Source organism: Carcharodon carcharias, chromosome 1 (assembly GCF_017639515.1).
Source record: "Carcharodon carcharias isolate sCarCar2 chromosome 1, sCarCar2.pri, whole genome shotgun sequence".
In the NCBI taxonomy this organism is placed as follows: Eukaryota; Metazoa; Chordata; class Chondrichthyes; order Lamniformes; family Lamnidae; genus Carcharodon; species Carcharodon carcharias.
In genome coordinates, this window is record NC_054467.1 from 138234601 (window position 1) to 138250369 (window position 15769).

The following is a 15769-nucleotide window of genomic DNA, read 5'->3' on the forward strand; positions in this document are numbered from 1 at the left end:
TACAAGCTCTGACCTGAGTCATGAGTCTACTATGAGTACCTTGTTGAAGGCCTTTTGGAAATTCAAATATATTACATCTACTGTGGTACCAATGACTGCTCTTTCTGTTATTGCTCCAAAGAATGCAATAAGGTTGGTCAAGCATAACCTTCCCTATTGATGACTACATTTTATTATATTTTCAGTTTCTAGATTTATTTTATTACATCTTTGAGTACTGATCCCATTACCTTTTCTCCCAGTGATGTTAACTCTCTTGTAGGCTCCTGGACTTGTTCCATCTCCCTTTTTAAATATAGGAATAATGTTAGCTGTCCAGAACTCCTCTGACAATGTTCCCTTTTGTAATAAATTGTATTTATGTAATAGTGCCTCACTGTCTCTTCCCTAACTTCTTTTAATATGCAAGGATGCAATCCATTTGGATTTTCTGGTTAATCAAAATCTCTATATTTGATTCGTTTATCAATTATGCCCCCCCTTTCTATCCTAAATGGCATTATATCTTTTTTTATCTCTTTTTCTAATATTATGCCTACCTTATTAGTTTCCCTGGTAAATACTGGGGCCAGGTAATTATTTTTGCCATTTTGCTGCCATCTTGTGCATCCCTATCCCTGTCATGATTTTTATTTTCTTAGTTATTTGTCTGTAGAACACTTTACTATTTCTTTCTGTATTGATCATGCATTTTCTTAGTTCCTGCTGTGCATTCCTAATTTTCTATTTACTTCTTTCCTCTTAATCTCTTTGTATTCCATTTTGTCATCCTCTGTTTTTTAATGTATGCCTTCTTCTTTAGTTCCAATTTTACCCTTCTCTTTTTATTCATCCATGGTGTTTTATTTTTAGTGGAATACATTTCTCTTGAAGCCTATCGATCACCGCTTTAACTATTTCCCACTGTTGTTCTATTTTTCTGTATGTCATTTTTTTCTTCCAGTTTACCTTCCCTGGTTGAATTCTCATCCCTCAAAATTAGCTTTATCCCAATCAATTACTTTCGTCCTTATCTTTCTTATGTATTTCTCAAATCATTATTTTAAACCTTATTATGCTATGATTGCTGTTGTCTAGATGTTCTTCTAAATGTACCTTAACTGGTTTGTTTCATTTCCCATTACTAGATCCAGTAGTCATTCCCCTATTGTTGGTTAAGAAAGGAGTTCTGACACGCTAAAATCTTCAATCCTGTTTTCCCCTTTCCCTAACTCTTCCTGCAACTTTATTTGACAGGTAGTTGACATCCAGTTGTAAACTGGATTTGTAATTGGCTGTGTGGGAGAAGACAGAGAGTGGTAGTGGATGATTGCTTCTCAGACTGGAGGCCTGTAACTAGTGGTGTGCCTCAGGGATCTGTGCTGGGACCATTGTTGTTTGTTGTCTCTATCCATGATCTGGATGATAATGTGGTAAATTGGATCAGCAAGTTTGCTAATGACACCAAGATTGGAGGCATTGTGGACAGCGAGGAAGGCTTTCAAAGCTTGCAGAGGGATCTGGACCAACTGGAAAAATGGGCCAGAAAATGGCAGATGGAATTTAATGAAAAAAGTGTGAGGTGTTGCACTTTGGAAGGACAAACCAAGATGGGACATACACAGTAAATGGTAGGGAACTGAAGAGTGCGGAGGAACAAAGGGATCTGGGAGTTCAGATACATAATTCCCTGAAAGTGGCGTCGTAGGTAGACAGGGTTGTAAAGAAAGCTTTTGGCATACTGGCCTTCATAAATCAAAGTATTGAGTATAGGAGTTGGTATGTTATGGTGAGATTGTATGAGACATTGGTGAGGCCAACTTTGGAGTATTGTGTGCAGTTCTGGTCACCTAAACACAGGAAGGATATCAGTAAGATTGAGAGAGTGCAGAGAAGATTTACTAGGATGTTGCTGGGTCTTCAGGAGTTGAGTTACAGGGAAAGATTAAAGAGGTTAGGACTTTATTCCTTGGAATGTAGAAGAATGAGGGGAGATTTGATAGAAGTTTACAAAATTATGAGGGGTGTAGACAGAGTAAATGCGAGTAGGCTCTTTCCACTTAGATTGGGAGAAATAAACAAGAGAGGACATGGCTTTAGGGTGAAAGGGGAAAGGTTTGGGGGAACATTAGGGGGAACTTCTTCACTCAGAGAGTGGTGGGAGTGTGGAACGAGCTACCATCTGATGTGGTAAATGCGGGCTCACTCTTAAGTTTTAAGAATAAATTGGATAGATACATGGATGGGAGAGTTCTGGAGGGTTATGGACGAGGTGCAGGTTAATAGGACTAGCGGCAAAATATTTCGGCACAGACTAGAAGGGCCGAAAGGCCTATTTTTCTGTGCTGTAATGTTCTATGGTTCTATGGTTCTATCTCCCATGATTATTATTTCAGATTTAGTGGTAATAAATGAAAGCGGAACTGTCAGGCTTTGCTATCACTACTGTTCTGAAACTGACAGCAACTTCTAGATATGCATATGTGCAGTTCAATGCAGAAATCCAGAAGTTGTTGTCAGTGATTTGGCACTTCGTTATATGTTGTTGAAGTGCCCCCCCACCCCACCCCACCCCACCCCAACTGCCCCAGTCTGCAATCAATTAGAAATCACTGAGTCGGGAGATTGAAAACAGCGCGTGAGGAGAGTCAGTCGGGTGATTGAAAACAGTGCGAGAGGACAGTCAGTCGGGAGACTGAAAACAGCGCAAGAGGAGGGGTGATTGGGAGATTGAAAATAAAAGGGGAAGCTGAAGAGGAGCGGCCAGCGTGTGAGCGGCCAGCGTGTGAGCGGCCCAATGAAGGAGTGGAGCTTTGAGGCTTTGGCTCGAGAGGCTTCGGTGAGCTTGCTCCCAGTGGGGTAAGGCTGGGTAAGTTCCTTTAATTAAATTAGGAGTAGGTAATGGAGGTAGCAGTTAGGGCAGTTGAGTGCTCCGAATGCAGCATGTGGGAAGTCTGGGACAGCACAATTGTCCCTGATGACTACACCTGCAAAAGATGCATCAAGCTACAGCTCCTGAGAAGCCGAGTTAGGGAACTGGAGCTGGATGAACTTCAGATCATACGGCAGTAATACACAGGAGTTTCAGGGAGATAGTCACCCCTAAAAGGCAGGTAGCTGGGTGACTATCAGGAGAGGGAAGGGGAATAGACAGAAAGAGCAGAGCACCCCTGTGGCCATTCCCATCAACAATAGGTATACCGTTTTGGATACTGTTGGTGGGGACGACCTACCAGGGACAAGTTGTAGTGCTCGCGTCTCTGGCACCGAGACTGGACCCTCAGCTCAGAAAGGAAGGAAGGAAAAGAGGAGAGCAGTAATGATGGGGGATTTGATAGTTAGGGGGACAGATAAGAGGTTGTGTGGGAGAGATCGAGAATCCCGGATGGTCTGTTGCCTCCCTGGTGCCAGGGTCCAGGATATCTCAGATCGAGTTTTCAGTATTCTCAGGAGGGAGGGTGAGCAGCCAGATGTCGTGGTCCATGTAGGGATCAATGACGTGGATAGGAAGGAGGAGGAGGTCCTGCAAAGAGAGTTTAGGGAGTTAGGTGCAAAGTTGAAGGACAGGACCTCCAGGGTTGCGATCTCAGGAGTGCTACCCATGTCACATGCTAGTAAGGCTAGAAATAGGAGGATAATGCAACTAAATACGTGGCTAAGGAGATGGTGCAGGAGGGAGGGCTTCATGTTTCTGGACAATTGGGCTCTGTCCTAGGGAAGGTGGGACCTGTTCCGATGGGACGATTTGCGCCTGAACTGGAGGAGGACTAACATCCTTGCAGGTAGGTTTGCTAGTGCTGCTCCGGGGGGTTTAAACAAGATTTGCAGGGGAGGGGAACCAGAGTGTTAGAGCAGATAGTGAGGTGGAGGAGGATAAAGGTCAAGCGAGGAATGCATGTATAGACAGAAATCAAAGGTTTGTACGTGATAGAAATGTTCTCAGGTGCATCTATTTCGATGCAAGGAGTATTGTCGGAAAGGCAGATGAGTTTAGGGCGTGGATTAGCATGTGGGATTACGATATTATTGCAATTAGTGAGATTTAGTTGCAGGAGGGGCAGGACTGGCAGCTCAATGTTCCGGGATTCCGTTGTTCCAGACGTGATAGAGGGGGAGGGATGAAATGGGGAGGAGTGGCATTACTAGTCAGGGAAAATATCACAGCTGTGCGTAGACAGGACAGCCCGGAGGGCTCGTCTGCAGAGGCCATATGGGTGGAGCTGAGGAACGGAAAAGGTGTGACCACACTAATAGGGTTGTATTATAGACCGCCCAATAGTCAAAGAGAATTGGAGGAGCAAATCTGTAGAGAGATAGCAGACCGATGTAAGAAACAGAAAGTTGTGACAGTAGGCGATTTTAACTTTCCACATATTGACTGGGACTCCCATACTGTAAAAGGGCTGGATGGTTTGGAGTTTGTCAAATGTGTTCAGGAAAGTTTTCTAAATCAATATATAGAGGTACTAATGAGAGAGGATGCAATACTTGATCTCCTATTAGGGAACCAGACAGGTCAGGTGACAGAAGTATGTGTAGGAGAACATTTTGGGTCCAGTGACCACAATGCCATTAGCTTTAAGTTAATTATGGATAAGGATAGGTCTGGTCCTTGAGTTGAGATTCTAAATTGGAGAAAGGCCAATTTTGTGGAAATGAGAAAGGATCTAGGAAGAGTGGATTGGGATAAGTTGTTTTCTGGCAAGGATGTGTTCAGTAAGTGGAAGGCATTCAAAGGCGAAATTTTGAGAATGCAGAGTTTGCATGTTCCTGTCAGGATTAAAGGCAAAGTTAACAGGCATAGGGAACCTTGGTTTTCAAGGGATATTGGCGATCTAGTTAAGAAGAAGAGAGCGGTGTATAGCAGGTATAGGCAACAAGGAGCAAATGAGGTACTTGTATAGAAAATGTAAGAAAATACTAAAGAAGGAAATCAGTAAGGCAAAAAGAAGACATGAGGTTGTTTTGGTAGATAATGTGAAGGTAAACCCAAAGGGTTTCTACAAGTATATTAAGAGTAAAAGGATAGTAAGGGACACAGTTGATCTCCTTGAAGATCAGAGTGGTCGTCTATGTGTGGAGCCTCACGAGATGGGGGAGATCTTAAACATTTTTTTGTATCAGTATTTACTCAGGAAACTGGTATAGTGTATAAGGAAGGAAGGGAAACAAGCAGTAGTGTCATGGAACATATTGAGATTAAAGAGGAGGAGGTGCTTGCTGCCTTACAGCGAATAAAGGTAGATAAATCCCCCGGGCCTGACATGATATTCCCTCGGACCTTGAGGGAGACTAGTGTAGAAATTGCAGGGGCCCTGGCAGAAATATTTAAAATGTCCTTAGCCATGGGTGTGGTGCCGGAGGATTGGAGGGTAGCTCATGTTGTTCCGTTGTTTAAAAAAGGCTCCAAAAGTAAACCAGGTAATTACAGGCCAGTGAGCCTGATGTCAGTAGTAGGTAAGTTATTGGAAGATGTTCTGAGAGATCGGATATACAATTATTTGGAGAGCCAAGGGCTGATTAAGGACAGTCAGCATGGCTTTGTGTGTGGTAGGTCGTGTTTAACAAACCTTGTAGAGTTTTTCGAGGAGGTTACCAAGAAAGTAGATGAAGGAAAAGCTGTGGATGTTGTCTACATGGAATTTAGTAAGGCCTTTGACAAGGTCCCACATGGGAGGCTAGTTCAGAATGTTCAGGCGCTTGGTATCCATGGAGAGGTTGTAAACTGGATTCGAAATTGGCTGTGTGGGAGAAGACAGAGAGTGGTAGTGGATGATTGCTTCTCAGATTGGAGGCCTGTGACCAGTGGTGTGCCTCAGGGATCTGTGCTGGGACCATTGTTGTTTGTTGTCTATATCCATGATCTGGATGATAATGTGGTAAATTGGATCGGCAAGTTTGCTGATGACACTAAGATTGGAGGCGTTGTGGACAGCGAGGAAGGCTTTCAAAGCTTGCAGAGGGATCTGGACCAACTGGAAAAATGGGCCAGAAAATGGCAGATGGAATTTAATGCAGAAAAGTGTGAGGTGTTGCATTTTGGAAGGACAAACCAAGATAGGTCATACACAGTAAATGGTAGGGCACTGAAGAGTGCAGAGGAACAAAGGGATCTGGGAGTTCAGATGCATAATTCCCTGAAAGTGGCGTCGTAGGTAGACAGGGTTGTAAAGAAAGCTTTTGGCATACTGGCCTTCATAAATCAAAGTATTGAGCATAGGAGTTGGTATGTTATGGTGAGGTTGTATAAGACATTGGTGAGGCCAACTTTGGAGTATTGTGTGCAGTTCTGGTCGCCTAACTACAGGAAGGATATCAGTAAGATTGAGAGAGTGCAGAGAAGATTTACTAGGATGTTGCTGGGTCTTCAGGAGTTGAGTTACAGGGAAAGATTAAAGAGGTTAGGACTTTATTCCTTGGAACGTAGAAGAATGAGGGGAGATTTGATAGAAGTTTACAAAATTATGAGGGATATAGACAGAGTAAATGCGAGTAGGCTCTTTCCACTTAGATTGGGAGAAATAAACATGAGAGGACATGGCTTTAGGGTGAAAGGGGAAAGGTTTAGGGGGAACATTAGGGGGAACTTCTTCACTCAGAGAGTGGTGGGAGTGTGGAACGAGCTACCATCTGATGTGGTAAATGCGGGCTCACTCTTAAGTTTTAAGAATAAATTGGATAGATACATGGATGGGAGAGGTCTGGAGGGTAATGGACTGGGTGCAGGTCAATGGGACGAGCGTCATAATATTTCGGTACAGACTAGAAAGGCCGAATGGCCTGTTTTTTTGTGCTGTAGTGTTCTATGGTTCTATGGTTCTACTGAGCTGATAAGAGCTTCCACTTTTATGCTATTAATCTTGCTTTAAAAAACCCTTGAAAAAGTTACACCTCGTTGAAAGATGTATTCAGTTCATAACTATTATGAAATAACCTCACTAGACCTGAAAAGCTAATTTTATTTTGGGGCATGTCAAATCTCTCCATGTAGTAAAATAACATTTTTAAAATAATACACATATGTAAGTTTTCATGGTATTTCCAGCTTCTTCCCAAGCTCCATATAACATGTCCCAACCAATTATTTCAGTCTCTGTAATATTTTACTTAAAAGTGAAAATTTCAGTGCACTTTATTTCCTGATTTGCTGTCTGTGAGAATACTTCAATGTTTGGCTGCTTATGCTGATTAATAACATCACTGTTGCTGGATGTTAGAGATCTCCCTGATTTGGCACTATATTGAACCATATTAGGAAGTGCGAAATCTATGCCACAGTGATCACTAGTTCTTTGTTGGCACCTTTCTTCAAGGTCAGCAGAGAGTGCCTGCGGCTTTGCTGCTGACCATGAAATCCAAGCCATAATCTTTTACTCATTTTATACATTTGCCTACATATTTCTTACTCCACTTTCTTTCCACGATGAGGTGGGCTGCAGGCTACATCTATTAATGTTATCGATCCTTTTTTATCCTTTGCCTCAACCCATATGGATTTTGTTTCTATCTTAATGTTTGTTGCATCCTTTTTTTGCTATTGTCATGTTATCTGTAATCAGAACGGCTACTTCACCCCTGTTCCATCCTTCCATATCCTTTCTAAATACATTTCACCCTGCAATATTTAACAGTCAGTTCTGTTCTTTTTAAGCCATGTCTTAGTCATTCCTACCACACCCTGACTCTTCGCAATGAATTATTGCCTCCTTTATACCCCATTTAGTTTATGGCTGTGTACATTACACTACACACACTTTAATTCGGTTTCATTAATCATTCTGAAATGGACCCTCTCCTTTGCACATCAGTCTTTCAATCATACATTCACCTTTCTAGTCTGCCTTGCCCTATTACCATCCCTCAGGTCCTAACTTCTGATATTCCCTCAGCAGGAGCTCTTCCCTTTTCTTCTCTATGCCATTAGTTCCAATATGGGCCAAGTCAAATGGATATTCCTGCTGCTTTTCCCTGTTCCTCACCAGTTGCTCTAAGTTATCCATTAACATTGCACCAAATAGACAAAACACTCTCCTGGACTCTCGGTCGAGATTGCAGAGGACTCTATCCTTTTACTTTTATCAAGTCTCCTATGACTACAATCGTTCTATTCTTCCCTCCTTGGACTGCCTCATGCTCTGTGGTGCAATGGTTAGCATTCTGGTCATGCCACTATAGCCTTCACCCTTTTCCTTAGAGGTAGCAAGCAATTGAGCTTAAAAGCAAAATACTGCGGATGCTGGAAATCTAGAACAAAAACAAAAATACCTGGAAAAACTCATCAGTTCTGACAGTTAACGTTTCGAGTCCGAGTGACTCTTCATTAGAACTAAGGAAAAATTGGGCCTGTTGGACAGGTCCCATGTCTATGGGACTTCATTCTCTATTTCCCCTTGGTTCCCCCTACCCTGCTGAATAACATTCACACTCATGCCTTCCTGTAGCTGTCTCTTCCTCTGAGGTGTGACTGCACTCTGGGAAACTATCCAGAAGTCCCTTCTCTTCCTTAATGTGGCTGATTCGCTCTAACTCACGCTTCAACTCAACAACTCTGCAGAGAATTTCCAGCAGACGTGGCAATTCATAACAGTTTTGATATCTACACATTCCCGGATATCACAGTCCTAACTCAAAACTCATGCTGACGCTTCTGTTTCTTTATTAATTAGCAATAATTTATATGTAGAACTAATAGTGTATTTTGAGACCTAGTATTAATTAGCTGATGGATTAGTCTCATTTTTAATTAATTGTTCTGATTATTTACATACAGCAGATACTTAACTTGTGCAAATTGAATCCATTTACTGTCTGGCTCAAAAAAGGGTAGGAACGGGTACTAAATATTCCTGAATACAGAGTGCTCAGGAATGATAGGGCAGGAAAGAAAGGAAGAGGAGTAGCAGTTTTGATTAAGGAGAACGTTACACTGCTGGAGAGAGAGGATGTCCTACAGAGGTCAAGCACAGAATCTATTTAGTTAGAGCTAAGAAACAAAAGAGGTACTATTACTTTGCTAGGTGTAATATATAGGCCACCAATTTCAATAGTGGGGAAGATGTAGAGAACAAATTTGCAAGAAAATTACAGAGAGGTGCAAGAATTATAGAATAGTTATGATGGGGGACTTTTAATTATCTGGAATAGTGATACAATAAAAGGCAGAGGTGCAAGAGTTTCTAAAAAGTGTTTAGGAGAATTTTCTGTGTTAGTATGTTTCCGGTGCAATGAGGAAGGGGGCATTGTTGGACCTGGTCCTGGGGAAAAGAGGTGAGTCAACTGAACTAATTGTCAGTCAGATAATCTTTAGGGGACTGTGAACATTGTATCGTAAGGTTTGGGTTGGCTATGGAAACGGACAAGGAACAATCCAGAGTAAACATAATTAATTGGGGGAGGGCCGACTTCATTGGGGTGAGAACAATACTGGCCCAGGCAAATTGGAATCAAAGATTGGCAGGCAAAACTATAACTGCACAATATGGGCTTTCTTAAAAAGAAGATAGTTTTCATACAGTCAAGTTTGACAACCTTTGACCAGGAAGCAGTATAGTAAAAAAAAAGTAGTTTCTTTAAAAGGCCTTTGGAATCTGTAATTGTTTTTTAAGAATTTTTGAAAATAACTTTTAAGACTTTGCATCAATTGTAAAGGGATAAGTTGTTATTATCTTGGATAGTAATAAACACAGGTCCATATGATCTGGTGACCCTTAACCTGGAAGGAGTACCAAAAGGAGGGAAGTTAAGAAAGAAATCATGTGGCTGGCAGACACAAAGGAGAACTGCAGACACAAAAGAGAGCTACAAGTAGAGGAGCCGGAGGGTGAAGGCAATCGGTGAACGGATGCAGATACAAAGAGGAAGCAGGCAGAGTCAGAAAGATAATTTTTGAGGAGAAGGAGCAAATCACTCCCAGAAAGAGGCCAGTTTTTCTGTTTGGCAGAAAAGGATGCTGTTGGAGGTAATGTGTGAACTGACTGAAAAGGTCTAAAACCCGGAAAGCTGTGCCAATAGCTCAGATTCACTAAAGAGTTGTGTGCCATTGGTTGGTTAGATGAAAAGGAACTCTGGACAGCTACACCATCAGCACTGTCATGACCCGAGGGAGAGATGGTTCATTGAAGTGTGTCTTTTGTTTGTATCATTTTTGTTAATTCATGTTTAATTTACATTGGTTCTGATTCGTGTTAAAGTAAGAGTTACAAAAGGTGAAATCTTGTTTGTAATTTCTTCATTTGGGTGTCCTTTGGTAAATTTAGTTATTTTGGTTTTTTGTTCCCCAAATGGGATCATAACAGAAGGTATTATTTTGAAGGGGAAAGATAGGTCAAATAAATCCAGAGCTCCCAAGCTGATGAAAGGGAGAAAGGTGAAGTTGAAAAAGGGTACATACGAATAGATGTCAGGTATTAATAAAATTGAGAACAGGGCTTAATATAGGAGGTCCTGAGGGATGTGAAGAAACATATAAGAGAGACATAGATAGAATATGAGCAGAGAGTAGTGTCTAATACAAAAGGGAATACAAAAGTCTTTCATAAGCATATGCATAGTAAAAGGGTGGTAAAAGTAAGAGTGGAGCTAATTAAGGACCTAAAAAGGAATTTACACATGGAGGCAGGGGTATGATTGAGATACTAAATGATTATTTTGCATCATAGAAGAAGAAGATGCTATGTAAGTCATGGTGAAAGAGGATGTAGTTGAGACACTAGATGCTCTAAAAATTGATAAAGAGGAAATATTATTAGATAAGCTGCTTTAGTTAAAGTTGATAAGTTGCCAGGCACCAGATGAGATGCATCCAAGGATACTGAGGGAAGTAAGGGTGGAAATTGCGGAGGCACTGGCTATAATTTTCCAATCATCCTTAGATACAAGGGTAATGCCAGAGGTCTGGAGAATTGCAAATACTACACCATTGTTCAAAAAAAATGTAAGGATAAGCTCAGAAACTACAGGCTAGTGAGTTTAACTGTGGTGGTGGGAAAGTTTTTAAGAAATGATAATTCGGAACAAAATGAATCGTCACTTGGGCAAATACAGGTTAAGTAAGGAAAGCCAGCACAAATTTGTTAAGGGAAAATTATGGGCAGAATTCCCCCCCCCCCCCCCCTTAGGGGGGGGAGATTTAAGAACGGACACACGGAGGCACGCCTCCAATTGGCACCCCCGATTGGGGGTGCACCGCCATTTTTCATGAGCGGGCCAATTAAGGCCCACCCAGCATGACGTCCGCCAGGAAGCGCTAAGTGTTCCCTGTGCGGGGGGGGGGTGGGGGGTATGAGCAGATTCCCTGAGTCAAGGGTGCACTCTTTTGCGCATGTACATGAAAGAGCGCACTCATCTCCCTGAGGCTAAGTGCTGCCTCAGGGTAATCGGCTGCACAATAAAAAATCTGAAAAATAGAGAAAAAAAAATTCCGACATGTCCCCTCATGTAACACTGTCACATGAGTTCGGACACGTCCATAACTTTTACATACACTCTAATTACATTTTTTAAAACCTACATGAAACCTCATCCCCCCAGTGGATGAGGTTTCATGCTTTTTCTAATGCCCGCCAGGGCTCCTGGCCTGCCCGCCAACCTTAAAGTTGGATGGGCAGGTCCATTAATTAGTTTAATGACTCTGTCAATGGCCTCCATTGGCCATTGACAGGTCGGTGGGCACACAGCTGATTCTGATGAGCCCCCACCTACCTGAAAATTTAAATGGGGCAGGGTGACGTCAGGAGTTCTGCCCGACATCATCCTGTATCATTTTATGCGTCGGTGAGCGGTGCCCCCCTCCCCCCGCCCTCCCCCGCTCGCTGACTGAGAAATCCTGGCCTCTGTTTGACTAACTTTCTTGACAAGGTATCAGAGAGGGTGGTTAAGAGTAATGCAGTTAATGTGATATATATGGACTTCCAAATGGCATTTGAAAAGGTGTCGCACAACAGACTTGTGAACAAAGTTAGAGCTCATGGAATAAAAGGGACAGTAGTAATATGGGTACAAGATTGGCTGAATGACAGGAAACAGAGAGCAGTGGTGAATAGTTTTTGGACTGGAGAAGTTTATAGTGAGGTTCCCCAGAGATTGAAGTTAGGACACCTGCCCTTTTTGAAATTATTAATGGTCTAATGACACCACTTCAAAATTTGCAGATGGTGCGAAACTTGGAAATATTGTGAGCTGTGAGGAGGATAGTGTTAAACTTCAAAAGGTCATAGGTTGGTGGAATGGGAAGACAAATGGCTGGTGAAATTTAATGCAGAGCAGTGTGAGGTGACTCATTTTGGTAGGAGGAATAGGGAAGAGGCAGTATAAAACAAAGAGTACAATTCTGAAGGAGGTGCAGGAGCAGAAGGACCTGGGGGTATGTGTGCACAAATCATTGAAAGTGGCAGGGAACATTGAAAAAGCAATTAAAAAAGCATAAGGGATACTACGAATAGTAAAAAATCAAGAGGCACAAGGGAGGATCTTTAAACAATCATGATCATGGGAGGAAAAGTAATGGGAAAACTAATGGAACTTAAGGCTGACAAGTCCCTGGACCTGATGGCTTGCATCCTGAGGCCTTAAAAGAAATGTTTGCAGAGATAGTGGATGTATCGGTTGTAATTTTCCAAAATTCCCTGGATTCTGTAAAGATCCCATTGGATTAGAAAATCACAAACGTAACACCCCTGTTCAAGAATGGAGCAAGATAGAAAGCAGGAAACTATAAGCTAGTTAGTTTAATGTCTTTCATTGGGAAAATGCCAGTATCCGTTATTACAGAGTTAATAGCAGGACATTTAGAAAATCATAATAAAATCAAGCAGAGTCAACTTGTTTTTGTGAAATGGAAATCATGTTTGACAAATTTATTAGAGTTCTTTGGAGACGTAACAAGCAGGGTAGATAAAAGGAACCAGATGATGTAGTGTATTTGGATTTCCAAAAAGCATTCGATAAGGTGCCCCATAAAAGGTAAGATAAGAGCTTATGCTGTTGGGGGTGATATATTATAGTATTGATAGAAAATTGGCTAGCTAACATGAAAGAGAGAGTTGGGAATAATTGGGTCATTTTCAGGATGGCAAACTGTAACTCGTGGATTGCCATAGGGATCAGTGCTGGGGCCTCAACTATTTACGATCTATATTAATGACTTGGATGAAGCCAAATTTGTTGATGATACAAAGATAGGTAAGAAAGCAAGTTGATAGGAGAATACAAAGAGTCTGCAAAGAGATATGGATAGGTTTAGTGAGTGGGCAAAAATGTGGCAGTTGGAGTACAATGTTGGAAAATTTGAAGCAGTTTACTTTGGCAAGAAGAATAGAAAAACAGAATATTATTTAAATGGAGATAGACTACAGAATGCTGAAGGACATCCAGGATAAAGCAGCTCGCTTGACTGGCATCCCTTCTACAAACATTCACACCTTCCACCACCAACGAACAGTGGCAGCATTGTGCACCATTTTGAGTCCGGGACTTGGAGACGGGCGACGGTCTGGCACAGAAAATTCCAGTCACAACGAAGCCAGCATTGGACGAGGTGTTCCCAGAGGGTGAGGGTCCGTACGGTGGATCTGGATGAGGTAGGAAGTTCAGGACTCCTAATGGATCTTGCAGCTAATGAAAAAGCAGTCTATGCAGATTTCTTTAATGATTTTGAAGACCTCTTTGATGATGACAATATTCAGTGATTCATTCTCCACACTTCACCATCTGAACCACTGTACATTTTCAAATGACGAGGAGGGAAAAGAATGGTTAACACCTTGGAAGGACTGCTGCTAATGTTCTATGGGCAAATGCACAAAGCAGGACATGTTCTAGAGAAGGAGTCCATATTTTACAAATGTGCATAGACATCTGCATTGTCACCATGTTAATTTTTTGTCCTCTTAAAATTATGAATTTACATTATTGAAGTAATAAAATGTTACCAAAAAATGTACAAGATGCACTTCAGAAACTCACCAAGGTTCCTCAGGGAGCACCTTCCAAACCCACGACTGCTACCATCTAGAAGGACAAGGGAAGCAGATAGATGGGAACACCATCACCTGGAAGTTCCCCTCCAAGCCACTCACCATCCTGACTTGGAAATATATCTCTGTTTCTTCACTGTCGTCGAGTCAAAATCCTGCAACTCCATCCCTCACAGCACTGCGGGTATACCTACACCGCAGAGAATGCAGCAGTTCAAGAAGGCAGCTCACTGCCACCTGCTCAAGGGCAATTGGAGATGAGGACTAAATGCTGGTCTAGCCGGCGATGCCCACACCCCATAAATGGATATAAAAGAAAGTACAGAGGGATCTAGGTATCCTTGAACATGAATCACCAAGTCAGTATGCAGCTACAGTGAGTAATTAGGAAGGCAAATGGAATGTAGAGGGATGGGGTATAGAAGTAGAGAAGTTAGCTACAACTGTACAGCTCATTGGTGAGGCCACAGATAGAATACTATGTATAGTTTTGGTTACCTTACTTAAAGAGGGACATACTTGCGTTTGAAGCAGTTTAGAGAAGGTTCACTTGGGTGATTCCTGGGTTGAGGGGTTTGTCTTATGAGGAAAGGTTGAGCAGTTGGGCCTATACTCATTGGTGTTTAGAAGAATGAGAGGTGATCTTATTGAAATATACAAGATTCTGAGGGCGCTTGACAGGGTGGGTGCTGAGGGGATGTTTCCTCTCGTGGGGGAAATCTAGAACCAGGGGTCACAGTTTAAAAATAAGGGGTCTCCGATTTAAGACAGGGATCAGGACGAGCTTTTTTCAGAAGGTCAATAGCATTTGGAATTCTCTTCTGCAGCTAGCAGTGAAGGCTGAGTTATTGAATATATTCAAGGCCGTGTGAGACAAATTTTTCATTGGCAAGGGAATCAGGGTTGTGAGGGAACAAGCAAAAAGTGGAATTAAGGCCACAATCAGATTAACCATGATCTTATTGAACGGCAGTGCAGACTCAAGGGGCTGAATGGTCTACTCCTGTGCCTTTTTCTTATGTTCTTATATTCTTGGGCTTTATAAATAGGGGCATAGAGTACAAAAGCAAAGAAATTATGATAAATCTGTATAAAACAGTTGTTTGACCTCAGCTGGCGTATTCTGTCCCATTTTGGGCACAACACTTTAGGAACGATGTGAAGGCGTTAAAGAGGGTGCACAAAAGATTCATGAAAATAGTTCCAGGCATGAGGAACTTCTGTTACGTAGATAGATTGGAGAAACTAGGCTATGGAAAAGTTGAGAGGAGGTTTATAGAACTATTCAAAATCATGAGGGATCTCAACAGAGTAGATAGGGAAAAACTTTGATTTCCAATGGTGGAAGGATTGAGAACCAGAAGACACCCAGTTAAGTGATTGGCTAAAGAACTAATAGTGACATGAGGACAAACTTGTTTTGCGCTGCAAGTGGTTATGATCTGGAATGCACTGAGCGGGAATGTGGTGGAGGCAGATCAATTCTGGTTTTTGTCATGAAGCTATTAATGTATATAATATTTTGGAAAATATTTTTCTTTTAAAATGGAGGTTTAATCTGCAGGTAAGTCTTAATTGGATTAAAGCCAGCTAGGCTGGGTGCTTTGATGTACTAGTTTGAGATGTAAACAGAGAGATAATGTGTATTTGCATTTTTTGAATAGACCATTCAAGAGTGGAGTGAAAACCTGATGCCTTTCTAACAGCTACCAAGCCTAACAGCTACCAAGCAAGGCCTTTTATACATGTGTAAAAAGCAAGAGGGTAGCCAGAGAAAGGGTAGGCCCACTCAGGGACAGAAGTGGGAATCTGGGTGT

At 41.9% G+C, this 15769-nt stretch overlaps 1 pseudogene; it reads left to right on the plus strand.

Moving 5' to 3' along the window:
• Positions 1-9203: 9203 nt before the first annotated feature.
• Positions 9204-13664, plus strand: LOC121275372 (annotated as a pseudogene).
• The last annotated feature ends 2105 nt before the right edge of the window (positions 13665-15769 follow it).